This window comes from Muntiacus reevesi, chromosome 3 (genome assembly GCF_963930625.1).
Source record: "Muntiacus reevesi chromosome 3, mMunRee1.1, whole genome shotgun sequence".
In the NCBI taxonomy this organism is placed as follows: domain Eukaryota; kingdom Metazoa; phylum Chordata; class Mammalia; order Artiodactyla; family Cervidae; genus Muntiacus; species Muntiacus reevesi.
The window spans coordinates 188,427,186-188,431,661 of NC_089251.1; the positions used below are offsets into that span (position 1 = coordinate 188,427,186).

General features: G+C 47.7%; 1 pseudogene; it reads right to left on the minus strand.

The window, feature by feature from the left end:
* Positions 1 to 209: 209 nt before the first annotated feature.
* Positions 210 to 2,637, minus strand: LOC136164181 (endogenous retrovirus group PABLB member 1 Env polyprotein-like; annotated as a pseudogene).
* Positions 2,638 to 4,476: the final 1,839 nt, after the last annotated feature.

Here is a 4,476-nt window from a genome sequence, read left to right on the forward strand (position 1 = left end):
CCTGGATAAGATCTTCAAGATTCCCCTGTCGAGAGGCGGTCTTATCCTTCTGTTGTTGTTTCCATAGGCACTAAACCCAGAGTTCAGAGTCCATTGGAGAGGTGGCCAAGCGTGGTCAGCATGAACAGGCCTAATTTGGAGTCCAGGCCCTATAAATTCCTTCTTCATTCCCCGCTCTTGATGTTCCTAGTTACTGTAATGAGCATCATTTATTGTGATATATTGTACCCTAGCCCTCCGGCCACCCACATTAGAGAACGCGATAGCGTTTGTAACCTCTGGGTTACAAAGTTCATAACATTGTAAAACTCAGGGTCCACAGAGCAGAACTATCAAGGCAACTATAACAGTGGTAAATATAGTTTTCCACCAATCACACTTCACCCGAGATAGGACCAAAGTCCAGAAAGGAATGTTTTCACTTGACATTGCTTTTACCTGGTTTTCATGTCATCTAAAGCAACTGATCCATTGCCAGATACATCAGGAATATATACACAACATTCAACCTTAATTATAGCACAGGTCCCTCCTTGAGCAGCTGTGAGCATGTCCAAAGCCATTCTATTATGAATTACTACTTTTCTCATATGGATTTTCTCTTCATTTAAGGCTTGGATGGCTTTTGTTCTATCTAGGGGGACCTGTTTTGTGAAATTAGTCAAGGCCTCTACGTTCATCATAATATCTGTTGTGCCTCTAGAGGGTATGAATAAGGCAGCAATATACTCATACCATTGAAACACAGACCTTGTCCACCTAGCATGTAAATAAGGTAGATTTACCAGGGCTTGTTGTAGGTTAGGCTTTTGTTACACTGGCTTTTATATCAAATGTAACCCCATGACCCGAGTCTATTGACTGTAGGTCTTACACCAAGAGAGCAAGGAGAGGTTATAATTGACAGGAGAGAGGAAAGTCTGTTTTTGTCATCCCAGAAAAGAGCAGAGAGGTTTAAAATCTCCTTGGCAAAGCAGTGACACCCACCAGGGAAGTCCATCCATCACTGACAGAGGCATAGCCGCACATGCCCAGCAGTCGGAGGTGTTGTGAAAGTCCACGTAGGAATGTGCCCATGAGATGAAAATATTGTCCTGAGTTGAAACAGAAGTGAAATTCAAAATCACGTTGATGAGGCCAAGCAGCAGGAGTTGATTGTGCGGCTTCATCCTGAAGGGGCTCGTCCGGGATCTTCTTTTCCTTCTTCTTAAGGATGGTCTTAGTCTCTCGAGGGTCAGTGGGGTCCCTCTGTGCAGTCCACTCAGCGTTTTCTGGATCTGTGTGGTATGCTCTCTTCACCCTCGTATGATGGATCCAAGGGACAATACCTGCAACCTTCACTGCAGCAGGGGTAGTTAGAATAACATAAGGGCCCTTTCACCAAGGGGCTAGCAAATCATGTTTCCAATCTTTGACCCATACTTGGTCACCAAGTGTAAATTCATGAATGTGTTCCCGAAAGGGGAGTGGCACCCTTTCTTGTACAAATTTAGTTACCTGATTTTTTACCTTACCCAGTTCCATCTGCTGTGAAATCCTATCCCCCCTTACCTGAGGCAAATTTGTTGACACCTGTTTATTATGGGGCCTCCCATACACAATTTCATATGGAGAATAGCCTTGGGACTGTGGGGTCATCCTGAGTCTGAGCAGAGCCATCGGAAGCAAGTCCACCCAGGAGCAGTCAGTCTCTCTGATCCACTTGGAGAGTCTCCTTAAGTGTCCAGTTGGTTCATTCCACCATCTCAGAACTCTGGGCCTATATGCAGTGTGCAGTTTCCATTTGATGTTTAAAGTTTTGCTTACTTGTTGTACTAAACCAGCTACAAAAGCCAGGCCATTGTCTGAACCAGTGCTGGTAGGAAGTCCAAATCTGGGAACTATTTCCCTAAGCAGGCACTGGGCTACTTCTGATGCTCTTTCAGTCCAGTAGGAAAAGCTTCTACCCATCCCGAGAACGTACATACCACGACCAGCAAGTAATGGTAGTGAAGGTGAGGTTTCATTTCAGTGAAGTCCACTCCCAGGTGTTTAAAGGGCAGCATGCCTTTCAGCTGAATACCTGGAGGTTTTTGTCTGAATACCTGAGAGGCAGCATTAACCTGTGAGCAGGCAGCATGGCCTTGGTGGGTCTCTTGGTGTGTGTGGCTTACCAGAGTGTGTGCCAGCTCCTCCGGTACCAATAATTTGCCACTTGGCAATTCCCACCATCCCTTTTAAGTCTTGATGGCCCCTTCTGCTTTGGCTAACCTGACAGCCATTGTCCTTGTTTTATCAGGTTAGTGCCATCAGTATATAGGACCCAATTAGGATCTGGAACCTTGAGCCCTTCTTTAAAACAAACCCCAGATACCTCACCTCCTTCTTGCAGATCGGTGCCTTCTTCTTCGACACCCGGTAACCTGCTTCCATCAACAGCTGGAGCAGTGCATTTGTCCCTTTCCAGCATTTTCCCTTGGTCTCAGCAGGCAGCAGCAGGTCATCCCTGTATTGTAGGAGCCGACATCCATACTCTTCCGGATGGAATGAGTTCAGTTCAGAAGCCAAGGCTTCCCCAAAGATGGCTGGGGAGTTCTTAAACCCTTGTGGGGAGGCCAGATGAGCTGTTGTTTGGTGCTCCCGACTGGATCTTCCCATTCAAAGGCAAAGATGGGCTGTGACGCTGGGGCGAGGCGTACACAGAAGGGGCATCCTTGAGATCTAGGCGAGTATAAACTTTAGTCCTCGGTGGGAGGAGGCTGAGTAAGGTATAGAGGTTTGGAACAGTGGGGTGTAAAGTCACAGTAGCCTGGTTGACTAGCCTGAGATCTTATACAGGCCTATAGTCCTGTCCTCCTTCCTTTTTGACTGGCAGGATCGGCGTATTCCAAGCCGACTGGACTCTACTAGAATGCCCGCTTGTTTCAGTCTATTGCTGTGGGGCAGCATGCTGGCCCAGGCCTCTATTGGTAGCGGGTACTGGCGCTTTCTAACCAGGATGGTGCCTGGTTTGAGTTCTGTTATCACTGGGGCGGGATGTTTAGCCATCCTGGGGGGAGGGGGGGTTGTCTTCCACGCAGACCTCAGGGAATAATTGAGTTAGCTCTCTTTCATGCTCTTCTGACCCACCCAGTTCTTCCTTCAGAGGCTCATGCAACTTTCACTCATCTTGATGGTTATTGAGAGAGAGCAAATAAGTCATAGTGCCCATCCGGAAGGTGGGCCTCTCCTCCGGGGAGAAAGTCACTTGTGCTCCTAGTTTGGAGAGCAAGTCTCTTCCCAACAGAGGTACTGGGCACTCAGGAACGTAGAGGAATCCATGAATCACTTGGTGATTCATGTCCCATCTGACATTTTCTGGGCTGACAAAATGATTTAATCATCTCTTCTCCCTATACCCCAGTTACATCGGTAATCTTTTTGGACAGTGGTGCCGCAGGTTTTGTTACGACCGACAGTTCTGCTCCTGTATCCACCATGAAGTCAATGTTTTGGTCCCCCACTTTTACAGTTACCATGGGCTCTCGGGGACCTGATACCTCTGAGCCCCGGCAGCCCTATTTAATTTCCAAGTCAGCAAGGCCCACAATTGTGGGAGCTTCCTCTTCCTTCCTTGCCTTAGGACATTCATTCTTCCAGCGGCCCAAAACTCGGCATAGGGCACACTGGTTTGGCTGCAATGGGGCCCGGGGCCTCCGTTGGGGCTGGTTGGAGGGCTGTCCTGACCTCGAAGCTGGGGGGGGGGGGGTCTTTCCTTCGGCGGTGGAAAAGTCTTCGTAAGATTTTCCAAGCGCAGCAGCCAACATTGCAAACCTTTCGTCTGTTCTCCTCTGCTCGTCTTTATACCTATTCTTGTATTTCTTTTCTATTTCTGTGTCCCTATTCCAGAACACCTTATCTGCTATTTGAATCAGCCAAAAACTAGACATGGCTAGAACTCCCTCAGTCTTTTGAAGCTTTCCTTTTATGTCAGGAAATGCTCGCGAGATAAATGCCGAGTTGATAACAATCTGGGAGCCCGTAGCTTCTGGATCTATGGGTGTAGAGTCTGTAGGCCTCACAAAGGTTCTCGTAAAATTCAGAAGGTGACTCGTTCTCCTTCTGAACTATTCCGGCCGGTTTTGACATGTCCATCGGCCTCCGGGCTCCCCTTTTAAGTCCTTGTATAATCGCTGTCCGGTATCTGTCTAATTGGATTTTTTCTTCCTCTGTATTATAGTCCCAACTAGGCCTGTCAGTGGGAAAGGCTTGCTCTATCCATGTCTCTGGGTTAGCAGTGTTCTCAGGAACCAGCTCCTGTAACCACTTCCTCGCCTCAGTGTTGATCCTAGATCTCTCTTCTGTACTGAAGAGGGATGCTAGTAATTGCATTATATCGTCCCAGGTTGGTCGATGGGTGCGGAAAATAGTCTCCATTAGTCTAGTCATGCCCTGGCGTTCCACCAAGCAAGAGGGGGTGTGTTTTTGCCAGTTCAGTATATCGGTTGATGAAAAGGG